Source organism: Rattus rattus, chromosome 9 (assembly GCF_011064425.1).
Source record: "Rattus rattus isolate New Zealand chromosome 9, Rrattus_CSIRO_v1, whole genome shotgun sequence".
Taxonomy (NCBI): Eukaryota; Metazoa; Chordata; class Mammalia; order Rodentia; family Muridae; genus Rattus; species Rattus rattus.
The window spans coordinates 77,227,116-77,241,238 of record NC_046162.1 but is presented as its reverse complement, the minus strand read 5'-3'; the positions used below and the strand labels follow the sequence as shown (position 1 = coordinate 77,241,238).

Below are 14,123 nucleotides of genomic sequence, written 5' to 3'. Positions count from 1 at the left end.
ATACGTGAACATAAAACACAGGCTCAAATTAGTAAATAAGATGTAAACTGAAGTATGGCATAACAACATATGCCTGTGATCCTAGCCTTAGGGAGGATTGTCAGGGAGACTGTAAGGGTCTGAGACACTGGATGCTGCATGACAAGACCTTGTCCCAAGTTATACAAATTAAATTAATGGTAAAAATCAATCAATACAAATATGAACATGGTCTCAGATTGTTGTTTTGGTAAAAATTACAGGTCTCCACACTCCAGTCTCTGTGCCAGCACCTCTGGGATGGCCTTGCAGAACTGCGACCCAGTTGCATCCAGTGTTGCCCAAAGGAGCAGAACCCTGCAGGGGTGCCACCCAGGACCCTGTGGGCAAGAGGCTACAGCAGGAGCTGATGATTCTCATGATGTCTGGTGACAAAGGAATTTCCACCTTCCCTGAATCAGACAACCTGTTCAAATGGTTAGGGACCATCCACGGAGCGGCCGGCACCATATATGAAGACCTGAAGTATAAACTCTCCCTAGAGTTCCCCAGTGGCTACCCTTACAACGTACCCACAGTGAAGTTCCTCACACCCTGTTACCACCCCAACATGGACACCCAGGTCAACATCTGCCGGGACATCCTCAAGGATAAGTGGTCTGCACTGTATGGTGTCAGGACCATCTTGCTCTCCACCCAGAGCCTGCTAGGAGAACCCAACATCGAGAGCCTTTGAACACACATGCTGCAGAGCTCTGGAAAAACCCCACAGCATTTAAGAAGTACCTGCAAGAACCCTATTCAAAGCAGGTCTCCAGCCAAGAGCCCTGACCCCAGCTCTCCAGATTTCTCTTGTGTCGTCTCTTTCCTTAGATCGTCTGTCCTTTCTCCGTGGTTTCTGAGCTGTGCTGTTGTTTTTTGTTTTATTTGTTTTTTTTTAATTAAGTCTGCTTGAACCCTTACAATGTATATTAAATAAATACACGTTGAAAGAAAAATTACAACCAACTAGCTTTTCTTATTCTCCTTTCTTATATAATTTGACTTTCCCTAAAAAGAGATCAGAGTTGAAGCCCTAATTCCCTGTCTATTCACATTTTAGTTTTCAATAATCAGTATTATATTTTATGTCACTGTGAATTGAGTCAGTCATAGAATCTCATACCTGTCGCCTCCTTGTTTAGCTTAACACTATAAAGTCAAGTTTTGTGCACATTCCAGCATGTGTCAGAATTTCACTCTTTACTGTTGACTAATACTCCATTATTTGCGTCAAAGACACTTTGTTTATGCACTGGCAATGTTATTGTCATTTATTGGTATTGCTATTTATATTGCAATAAAAGCTGTTGCTATTTATTGATATTTATGTTTCAATAAATGCTGTTTGGATGTGAAATGTTCGCTACAAACTCACATGTTGGAAGAATTGGTCCCCAAATAGTGATGTTATTTATGAGGCTGTAGAATCCTGAGCCAATGGCTCTCTTTATAAAAAGCAGATGACTTGTGGCCCTGAACCTTGCAGTCACGCCCCAATCCCAACTCAAGAACCCTCTGCTTCCTGGTTGGTGCCTTGTCATAGGCAATGCTAGAAGCTACCCTGTCAGAGACAGAACCCCCTTCCTTGACTTTTCCACCCTGATGAATGACAGAGCCATAAGAAAACTAAATCCTCTTTGAAGTTGTTTCTGTCAGATCTGTAGTCACAGTGATGAGAAAACGAACTTATAAAGTAATATATCATTGTTTCTATTACTTGCGATTATGGAAGACTAAATCCAGAAGGCAGAGTGCCTGTGGATAGTGAAAAGTAAAATGTTGATTTGTATGTTCCAGAAGATATACTTCTAGGCCAAACTTGTGATTAAACTCTTCCCTTGGCCTTTTAATTGCCAAAAATTACTACTATGGGCATGCATGGGGTACAAAATGACACACAGATAATCATGTATAAGCATGAAGAGCACAAGTTCATTTACACAGCCATCCCTCCTTTTCTTGTGGTCAAAGCACTTAAGATCTATTTTTAAAAAGATTAAAGTGTGTTTTATTTAAAAATGATTTTGACGGCTGGAGAGATAGCCTAGTGGGGAAGACTGCTCTCACAGAGGACTCAGGTTCAATTCCCAGCACCCACACGATGACTCACAGCCATCAGTCATCCATCTTCCAAGTGACCCAATGCCCTATTCTGGGCTGTGTGGACACTGCAGACAAGGTGGTACACTGACATATTTGCAGGCAAACATCCATACACACCAAAGAAAGATCAAACGGATCTTTAAAAATACATAAATAAAAATGAATTTTAAGATTTCCCTCCACTGTGCGAGCAAGTCTTGTCTAAACTTTGAAGTCTGGAATAGAACTACAAGTTCTGTCTTCCAACACTGGGTTCTCCAATAAGCTTGATCCAGAACCCATCCATAGCATACACGCTGCTGGCTATCCTACCTATGAGCTGTTAAGCCAGACAATTCCTTCTGGTAAGACTCTTCACACACATACACATGCACACACGCAAACATCCCATTAGTTAATTACCTCCAGAGAACCCTAGCAAACTATTTATTAAACGTAACATAATAACTCTGCATACGGCCCATGTGTCTTCATTCATTTTATTTATATTTATATAATATCTACTCATATTATAGTGAAGTTCCACTTACATGTCAGATATAGTTGTGATGAAGAAGCAAGGAAAAAAACGTAACGCATCAGAAAAGAAAAGAAACAGAATGTCTGGCCTCCTTTAGCCCTTTCAAAAGAGGCAGTGTGTTCCTATTAGCAATGGTCAACACACCGTGCAATCAGAGTATTGGAACTCTGTCCTCTATCTAATATTAAAGTTCTCTTATCTTTTGATCAACATAATTCTTCTCCCCAGTCTCCCTTCCTGTCCTTTTCTAAATAAAGGTCACCTTCTGAACTCACTTCATAATTGATGGAACAGGGTCTGAGAAGAGACAGGTGTTTTTCCTGAGAGAATTGCCCGTGAGCTAATATGTCAACACATGCTGTGGATAGATGGCAAAGACCAAGCACAAGAAACACAAGCAGCTTCACCAGGTAGCCGTGGATCGGATTCTGCCCCCGTTCTTCCAAATGACTCCAAGGTAAACTCTCTAACAGGCGTAATCAAGATGAATAGAGGCCTCCCATTGACATGAACAAGGCATCATTCCACGTTTGAAACTGGGATCATGACAGCAAATTATATTGAGACTCAGACAATGTGCCAGTAATGAGCCGCCCAAGGAGGAAATCCTAGTTCGTATGACTCACTGTTTTGAGCAAATATTAGCATTGGCTACCCAACATTTCTCTTGATACCACTTTTCCAGATCCCTAAAATGTTACATAATACTTTAAGGGAGCCAGGACACGCAGAATAAACTGTGGACAGTGTTTGGATGGCTAGTGCCATTACCAAGAGCTTCATCAGACTTAGTAGGTCTCAGAAGGCAGAAGAAAAAATATCTTTCAAACACTGTAACTAGCAAGTCTTATGTTGAGAAGTGCTGAGTTCGGGAACAGTCTACACAATCTTTCTTCCCATCATGCAACCTGAGCATGGGCTGGGTCCAGAGAAGATAACTTTTGAAGGCAGAAAGAAAACTCCTTCTCCATATGCACATGCAGAGACGATAGATGCAAATGGCAGGAATGTGGTTGAATTCGCTACTCATTTTCTAAGGATCACCACATATTCATGACCACACAGTTCTGGAGACTGATGCTCAACATGGAAAAATGATGGATGCTCGACCTTTAAAGCAGATTAAGCTAGAAGAATTATGAACCAAGTTCTCCCCATACGTCAACTGCACAGTCTTTTCATTTTCCATGACAGAAGATTTAGGCTTCGTTTCTAAGGTCACATAATAAGACCAAAAGGGAAATATCGCACCTCTAGATCCCAGCCTAGATGTAAGGTTTTCAGAAATATTGCGATTTTAATTATTGGATGCACCTTCCAGGAGACATCGCATCCAATCATGGGTACTGCTCACTGTGTGATGTGTCCCCACATCTCTGAGATCCCCCCTTTATTGTTTCCTTAATATTGTTCAGGAATTTCTCTGGGTCATGAACATTCCAAACATATGCTGAAACTCTAGGACCCCCATTGCCTCTGGATAAGTTAAGTGGGTGTGAATAACCCATACTAGCAGGAAAGAGGGCTTCAAGGGGATGGTGAAGAAGGATGTGTTAACATCGGGGGAGCACAAAAAATATAGGATTAGATTCTTAGAGCACACGAGTGAATTGGGAATCCCTGAAAAGTAAATTACTGAAAGGAATGCACACGAAAACAAAGTGATCTAAAAGCAATCACTCTGTGTGTGTGTGTGTGTGTGTGTGTGTGTGTGTGTAAAATAAGAGAGAGAGAGAGAGTTAAGTGTGTCATTATATATTCTAATGTGTGTATGTTTGTGTGTGGAAGGGGAGGTAACTCCAGGTAAAACCATTTGATGCAGCTACATGGAAGACACACTTTTTAAGATGAAGTCAAAAGGGAAAGAGAAAAGAAATGGAGATTGACTCGACCATATCCTACTCTGCCTAGTTATTGTGGGTTATTATAGATTTCTTACTCTAAAATATTGACTTACAGTGCTCTCTCTCTCTCTCTCTCTCTCTCTCTCTCTCTCTCTCTCTCTCTCTCTCTCTCTCCCTCTCCCTCTCCCTCCCCCAATGTCCAGTCCCTTCCTGAGACCTAAAGAGCTAATCAGTTACTACCTGCTACACTTATCTTATCTGGCCTTTCTAATTTCCGCCATTTGGAGATGTCTGCCTGGGATTTTGCTGAAATCTCTCTGTCTGGGAACATAAGGAGATTACACTGAGTCACCGAGTTTCCTTGATCTTCTCTACTTCCCCTTGTTGAAGGCATGCCTGTGTTTACTGTGCCAGATAAGGAGTGCAGACAAGGCAAGCACAGGCTCTTAGAGGCGGCAAAGGATTCGGAGATTTCTGTTGTGCATATTGGAAGTGACAAGAGAATTCCACCTGAGAAAACTAGAAAGGGCGCTTCCCCTTGGGTCCCTATACCTAGCTTTGAAAGCTCAGAACTCTGATGTCTGAGGGTGTAACCAGATCCCAGCCCTTTTAAAGAGTGGTTGATTAATTGAAGTGTTTCTGACAGCTAAATAAATATTTTCTAAATAAAAATATGCTTCCTGCCTTAAATGGAATATCAGAACCATTTTTAGAAAACAGAGGATTGCTACTCTGGCCTGCCTTTGCCACCAAGATGTGTTCTCAGTAGAAACTGCTATTTTACTGAAGAGGCCAGCTGGAAACTCCACCACCCAGAAATAGGTAGCAATTTGGTTAAGCCATGCAGGATCTAAAGCTTCCAGAAACAGTGGACTAGTGAACTAGCAAGCAACAGGATGTCAAAGTTTGCTGTGAGAGCTTGAGAAGGGAGGAGGAGAACCTCAAACTCAGATACAGAGTGCCTTCTGTAATGAGAGAAAGAGAGAGGAAGGGCCTTGGACGAAGCAATGAAACCATGAATGAGTCACCAACACAATGGTGGAGGCTATGGGATCAAATCACAACAAACAAACCGGTGTGGCAGGATTTAATGTTCTCTCAATAGATGGAAAAGAAAGGGAGTAGAAGTAGAAGGGGGTATCATTTAGGACAAGTAGACAACTGAAAACAATTCTCAAAATTAGTATCATTGTCTGGATACTTAAAGAAGACAGTGCAGAGGAAGGGGGAGAGAGAATAAATATATAGCACACATTTTTGCAGCTATGCTTTTATGATGCATACATACACATATGTGTGTGTATGTGAACATAAATTTATCATGTATGTATACAATAACAGACTCAGATTTCTGAAAATATAATGTGGCAAACAACCTACAATGTAAGTGCTGTTTGCAGGAGGGGATATTTGTATGTAGGTGTGGACTTCCTCACTGGTGCCTTAGTACGCAAAGAAAAGGATTCTGGGATCACAATCCATAGGGTTGCGTTGAATCCCTGAGTGAAGCTCCTGCCATTATTGAAAAAGTCATAGTAAGAACAGAGAAAAATGTTCAGGTTTTCACGGTTGTGGTGTTAGTAAATTATCTACATCATTTATTGGATCATTTATTTACTAATCAAAAGTATTTGTTTAAAAATACTTGGTATATGTTCTATCAGCGCATTCCTAATAATCTGAGTTGAAAGAAATCAAAGTTCTTTTCAGTGATCTGAACTGTAGTCACTTAGTTTGCTCACACCTTGACAATGACACCTAAAATTAAACCTTTGTACCAGATACACTCTTAAATCTCTTTCTACGGAGATCTCGCCTCTTCACCATGGGGCTCTCTGGATATATTTTAATGGTACAATGAGAATGGAAAGTAATTGCAGTAATAATAGGAGTGAGACTCATTGAGAAACATCCAATGGCCTTTAATAATCCCGTGGACAGCCTAGATTTGAGGTCATGGTTTAATGAATGGCTGTTATGTTTCCCTTGAGAAAATGAGTAATGTCTCTTGTGCTAGAAAGTACTTTCCTGAAACTACTATTTACAGAAAATGTAAAAGTATCCAGGGGTTGTTAATGAATCAAGAGGCTTATGGCAGTAAAATAGAAAGAAGGAATGAGAAATAATTAGAAGGTAAAAAGGTAGAAACTTCCTTCTGGGGATCCTAAGGCTCCCTGCTAAGTGTCTCCTTTGACTCTGCTTCTCGTTCAATGTTTCCAGGAACAGTCTTGTTCCAGGGCACTGTGCATGAAAGCACACAAACTCTCAAGGCACTATATATGTGTATGTATATGTCGTATATGTATGTATGCACACACAGAGCAAGGGTAAGACTCTACCTTCTCTTCCAGCCTTAAGAGGCAGACATGACTTTATTTCCTAATATGGCGTATGATGAGTACTATTGAGCCTTTAAAACTCACATTCAGTTCATGAAATGTTTGTTATACACCCATTGGATTATAATTTTAAAAGTCAAAATATTCTCAAAATATTCTCTCTCCCTAGCCCCCATAAAAGAAAAATTCAATTTCGGGCTATGACTAGTCTACTGGGTCAAAATATTAAGTATTCTAGCTATCTTGTTAACAATCAGCTCAGGATATTAACTGATTAACAAGATATACCAGTTGTTAAAAGCGATTTTTAATTATTAATAAAATAAAGCTGGCTTGTTCCAAAATATAGTTAACCCCCCCCAAAATAATATATTTGTTATCTCTCAGGCTTCAACCCAAGGACTTAGTGACCTTAGAATACAAGGAGTAAATTTTTGACTACGTACCATTTTTACAATTTAAAAATGAGTTAAACTCACCCTTTCTGTATTTTTTTGTTTTCTTTTTTCATTTGGAATAGTGACAGATAATATTCCTAATATTTACTTCTTTTGTTGCTTCATAAAAATCACTTCTTTTAGTATTACAAGGATACTAAAATCAAATGTTCATTTCCACTTTCCTTGGTTAGTAAGTCTCTCTGCTACAATCCATGACCCTACCATTTGAATCCCTATTTTTACTTGATTTCATAATGTTGTGTCCTGCTTTTTTGTTGTTGCTGTTGTTTGCCTGTTTGCTTGTTTGTTCATGAATGTGTGCGCAGTGCATGTCCAATGTGCAGACAGATCAGGAGTCTGTTCTCAGGCATCCAAGAATATGTGGGTGTACTGCTCATCACTCGCTGACTTACTCCCTTGAGGCAGGGTCTCCCACTGAAGCTAGAGCTAGGCTGGCAATCCGAAAACCCCAGGATTCCTCTTGTCTTTGACCCCTAACTACGGGTGACGTTTTAGGTGTGTGTGTCAATACATGTGAAGATGGGCGCTTAGGAATGGAGGTTGGATCCTTACGCTTGTGCAGCAGGCAATCTTGACCATGGAGCGGAGCTACCCCCTGAATACTCTGTCTTACTATTACTTTGCCCACAATATTTAGTATTGCCTCTTTCTCTTACAAGACTCACCTCTAACATTTCTGCCTTCCTTTTAACACACTTTCCAGATACATAGCTCACCCATTTCCTTATTTTAAATAGAGCTTGAGTGCCAGTGTTTCTTCAGCTAACTGATTGATTAAAACACCTCTAGCCTTCACTTCCGTATGGAATTTCATCATATTCTCAATAGATGAATTAGTCATATACCTATCTAGATTTCAGTGTATATCAATCAAACTGTTTATATGTTCCGGTACACTACTCATTCATAATTTTTATTAACTACTAGAATGAAAAAAAATCTACTCAAATATTGAAAGTCATTCCACACAAACTACCTTGGATTTATGTCTTCTTTACTCTTCTGTATGGTTGTCTGTCTTCAAGTTATATGGATATATCCATTTTGTCTACATATTATCTTGTTTTTCTTTATGCATATGTGTACAGGTTTGAGTATATGTTCTCACATGTGTGTGTGCATATGATCTGGGCAGGCATATATATATATATATGTTCAGGATCCTCTGACTGTATCTCTCAAGCAACAGAATTAAAGCTATCTACTGTTCCTGCCCAGATTTTATGTGGGTTCTGGGTATGTGAATTCTGCTCCTCATATGTTTGTGGTGAGTACTTTATCAAAAGAACCATTTCCACAGCCACTCTCTGGCTTCACTGCTATGGCCATATCCAAAAGCATTCTTCCACCTTTATTTCTGTGATTGAGTATCTATTCAAGATGTGAGCAGCTAGAGTGGTCTTTCAAAAACAAAACAGACTAGCTGAGCACTCTTAGTAAAATTATAAAGTCATCTCCCTCAACACTCAAATCAGTTAAATGTCTTCTTAGCACCCAACAGAGTTGTCACTCTGCCTTTCTTTGTACTAGTTTTGTCTCCCCCCCACCAAAAGAAATTGAAAATCTCTTATCTTCTGGTTGTCCCTCTATTGCATAGCAATTTTCTCTCAGTTATAGATTTCAACTGATAGGGAAAAGGCTTAAGGCTTAGGACATTCTTAAAAGAGGTAAAACATCCCTTTCTGGAAAGAAGGCCTTAAAACTCAGGAAATATGCAACTCAGAAGCCTCAGGAAGTTCCAGAAATGGATCAAATATATTATAATCTTCACAAGCCTGAATAAGTAGCATTATCTGCTCTGAGACACTTTCAGACAAGCCAAATTGTGTAAAAGAGGCAGATAGGCCAAGATACTGAGAAGACTACAAGAAAAACCAACTAATTTACCTGAAAGACAGAGACCAGCAGGGCTGCCTGGCAAAGGTTGAGATACCAATAAGAAACATTCTCATTCGTGCTGAGCTCCCTGTTACTTGTGCATTAATGTTTAGGTTTCAAGCTTTTGTGAGTTGTCACACATACAAGGGTAGATTTTTAGCAATGCAACTCCCTTTGAGTCATTTCCTTTTCTGAAAGCAACCCCTCACCAATACTCCTCTAAGTAAACCCAATAAAACTAATTATTAGTCCACCAAGGTAGACAATGGTGGAATTGTTACTTTGGCCTATCATTAGTTTCACATCCAGAATGAGCAGACATTTGCTCCTCTCTGCCTAGGAATAGTGTCACACAACGGACTCCAATATAACAAATTGTTTTACATTTTAAGAGAACAGTGTCTACAGCTTCATAATGGTTACACAGATAGATAGTTTCTGGGTATTCATATTGGAGCTATAATGTCACCATGTATATACTTCCCTTGAACATTAGAAGTTCCAGTACCTATATAGTCATTCTACATGGATTACCAGTACATCTTTCATGAGTATTTTTTCCTAGCTTACTTACGCAATTTCTAAGGAAAGGGAACTTCTCTAGCTGTTTTCCCAGTATGCTTTCCTCTATATACACACGGACCTATAAGCTGCTTATGAAGGCTTATTTGGTTGGGTTCAGACTAAATTTCACCCAAGAAGGCAGCTGCCACAGAGAGACTTGTTTACAGCTTAGGGGCTACTTAGGAGATACTGACATGGAGAGGAGACACTTTGGGGTTCACCTGATTCGGTTGCCAGATGCTGAAGTTCTTTGACCGAGCACTATGTGTTGATGAGTAAGTTCTCATGAAACCTTTATCAGGAATGAATCAAGTTTGTACTTAGGGAAGCAAAGGCAGAGAAGAAAGAAAGGCTGGAGAGAGGACAAGAGAGCATGAGGGAGGGGAGGGGAGAAGGAAGGTAGGAAAGTACGTAGACTAACCAGGCTATATTGAGGAATGTATGTATGTATGTATGTATGCATGTATGTATGTATATATGCATGTGCATGTGTATATAAATACATAAATATATATTATATAACATGATATATGATTGATACATGATACATGCTATTATATATCATATATCATACATTGTATATAATATAGCATATATAGGTATATAAACAGACACACATATGTATGTATATCTACATGTATGTCTATATCTATATCTATATCTATATCTATGTGTATGCCTGTATGCATGCAATAACAGTGTAAACGAGGCCATAAATTCAAAGGAGAGAGATGAGAGTGGTTTATGGGAAGGTTTGGAGGGAGAAAAGGAAAGGGAGAAATGTTGCAATCAAATTATAATCTCAAAAATAAAAAAATGAAATAGATTAGTTTTTTAATAAGCTATAAGCCTCGCAAACAAAGACTTGCAGGAGGAATGATTTGTAAAAGTTAGTTTTATTTTCAAACATCTGCCTCAAATTTCCGTATTTCTCTTTATAGCTTTTGGTACAAAGGGATATTATCACTATTCTATTTTTAAACATATCAACTAGGCCAAGCTCTTCATTAGAGAACGGGATTGAATTGAGAATAAATAACATAGCCGTCTAAGGGCTTACTCCGGTGTGATGTTAGTTAGTCTTCATTCCTTTGAAGCAATACCTTCTTTCACAGCCTCTCCAGTTTCCTAAGGCTTAGTATCTAAAGTAAGGCACGGATTCATGAATAGAGAGGTCAGGTCTCATTGACCTGGTGGATACCCAGAAACCCTGACCAACTATTTGTCCACAGACTTCCTCCCTCTGGTCCATCCCGCACTCATCAAATTCTGTATTTTCTCAAAGCCTTTCAGGTTCCCGGGCTACGCATTAACATGCCAAAGCTTCTGTCCCTGTACCGTGGGGAGTCAGGCTGCTTTAAGCCATTATCACAAACAACCAAAGGGAAGTACTTGAAAAATGAGAACAAGATTAAAACCTGATGGGGTGAGGAATGAAATGTCCAGGGTGGGGAAGGAGAAGTAGGGAAAGAGGAGGGAGTGTGCCAAGACAAATCCCTCCTCCCAGCCAAATGTCTCTAAGGTACCAAGAGAGGTGAGAGAAGCTTCTACTTATACGGAACATGCTTGAACCCAATACTTCCCGTGGGGCTATAAAGAAAAAAAAAAAAAGGAGGATACGATGCTACCGTTGACGTGCGCATATATATATTCACCCAAGCATAATGAAAACCTTCCCATCCCGATTTGGGAACCAGTTCAGGTTTCTGCAGTTGCCAGTGGCAGCCCAGACTGTATTTGAGTTTGTTTATGCTGGTAAACTCCCTAGTGATAGAGTAGAGTCCTCTGGGATCACGTGGGAGCGTCCACATCGAAAACGTTTCTCATATTTTCTGATGCAACCAAGCATCACAATGTTGTACCCTAGAAAACCCGGGGACAGGGCAATGGAAACACTGCATTGCCTACTTTAGGGAACAAGACAGTGGGATGGCCATTTCTGTTTGCATTCAAGAATCTGCTTGACGTCTTCTTTCTATATCAGATCTCTTGTGTCTGGGCACTCTTACGCACATACATTTCGGGACAGGAAATTGTTATGTGAAAGCCATTATGTATTCGGTTGCACACATTTGAGAGTGGACAGGTGCCAAAAGAGAGTGAAAGCATATCTGATCTTCGGTCACTCCAAATGCCCTTCCTATGCAGGGAAGACAGAATTTGATCCCCGCTCTATGCAAATGTCTTCCTTTTCATGCTGATTTTCTGGCTGGGTAGCAAGGAGAAAAGACCATTTTCTTAATACAAAATGAGATCCAGTGTCAAGGAGCCTGGGTGCTTCAGTCAGTGGTAGGGCCCTTGCCTGGCAGACTTGAGGCCTGGGGAGCCATTCCTGTGTCACAAAACACTTTGAGAAAGCCTCTAACATCTGAACACATCTATTTCATGCATAAAATACCACTCCATGGCAGGGTGAATAAACCATGGTTTTGAGGCCTTCAAGGAAATGGAACTTCTGAGATTGCGACTCAGCAAGGCTATGCCTAGCCATTCACCAACACATGTTAAGGCATGGGTAGCATTTTAACCATGAATAAAATTGCTATCTCAGGAAAACCTAAGAGAGTGATTTAGATTCAAGTTCCCACTGCAAATCAAAGCTGAGCTACAGGATACACAAATACGACATCGTTTGCAGGAGCCAGGGTTTCAGATGCCAAACTAAAGGGCTAAGGAACTGTTTCTATTTCATTTTTATTGTAACTTGCTGCTTAAGACAGGGGCTTGGGTAGCCTGGGCTCCAATTCCCTCAAACTCATTGCATAGCTGAAGTCCTAGAGACATGTCTGTCCATCTCCTCAGTGCTTCGATAGCAGGAGTGCAGTTATGCAGGGCTTACGAAAAGGAAGCTGTGTTCAGGGTCAAGGCCAGTCTATACTGAAGGCAGGTTTTCTCACTCTCCCACAGTACACACCACCCTCCTACCCCCTCCCACTCTCCCTACGGTTCTTGCCTGTCTTCGTTCTTTCCTTTCCCCTCCCTTTCTCTCCTGTTCTTTATTCTCTATTTCATTCTGTCCCTATCTCTTGTCCTTTGCTTCTATCCTTCCTTCCTCCATTCTCTCAATCATTCATCCATTTTCTAGTTCCTTCCTCTTCTCTTCTACCTTCCTTCTCTCCATCCCTTTCCTTATTCCCCTCTCTCTTTTTCTCCCATGTCCCCTGGCTCTGCTTGCTCTCTCTCTCTCTGTGCCAAGAATCGAACTCAGAATCTTACACATGCTATTCATATAAATCACCAACAGAGCTGCAGCCCTGGCCACTCGCTGATATCTCTCAACACTGCTATACTGTATATCATTTCCCATCCTTCCACCAAGCTCCTATAGTGTTCACACTCTGCCCTAAAGTACAAGACATAAATGACCTTGCTCCTGCTGAAGTGAAACCTTCCCATTTAACAGATAATTTACAGAAATTGCAACAGAGAAAAAAAATTATGTAGGGTCAAAACTTGGTTTTAACACTCACTTGCATTTTTGCAAGCCTTTTTTTTTTTTTTTGAATACTCCAGCATCATCACTAAGAGGCATTTAGAAGTAACACACTAGATGAACAAGATCTCTGGGTTGAACTGAACTGAGAACATATAATCAATCAAAACATGCTTCCGCCCTGCATGCGCTGCCGGTTCAGAGCAGTTTGGAGAAGGTTCAGGTGGAGGTGGGTGGAGGGATTTTATATGTCAGAGTTAAGAATCAACACCCATGAACTTAGTGTCCTCAGCCAAACATGGTATGCAGTCTAGACCTATGCTTAAGGCAGACTTTTTGAACTAAAGCCCTCCCGAAGAAGGCTCAGGGGCTTAAGGCAATATGGGATGATTAAATGCCGTGGCGTTTTTAAGTATTTTAGTGAACACAGGAGCTTAGGCGAAGAACGCATCATAAATCTCCTGCTGGCCCACATGCGGTCCAATAACGGAATTTAGAATTTGAAACATCTTAATCCTTACAGCTGGAGGAAGATGAGCTCATGTCACCAGCCGACATCCTTCTTCAATCAGACTCCATGGTTGTGCACTTTCTCTGACTGAAACAGTGTATGTTCCAAGGCGGTTCAAGCAGTTCTGCGTGGTCTGCAAGCTAAAATGATCTAGTGATCTGTGTACAGGAGAGAGGAAGGCTCTCGAGGGGTTGCTCTTTGAGCGTAGTGTGTATGAGAGGAAGGATGAAAGAAATTTTTTTTAAATATAAAATTGACATCATTTGTTATCCAGTGTTACACTGTGTAGGAAGATGATATTGTTTGATGCTTTTAGAAACAGTACCACTAATAAAATTGGGACCCACTGAGGTGTTTTGGTTTCCATCTTGGCCTATACATTACACAGCACAGCCAGAGCGAACTTTTCAAGACCCTTTGTTGAGGCAGAATCTCATCTTATTTCTCTG

At 40.5% G+C, this 14,123-nt stretch overlaps 1 pseudogene; it reads left to right on the top strand.

The window, feature by feature from the left end:
- Positions 1 to 279: 279 nt before the first annotated feature.
- Positions 280 to 886, top strand: LOC116910405 (annotated as a pseudogene).
- The last annotated feature ends 13,237 nt before the right edge of the window (positions 887 to 14,123 follow it).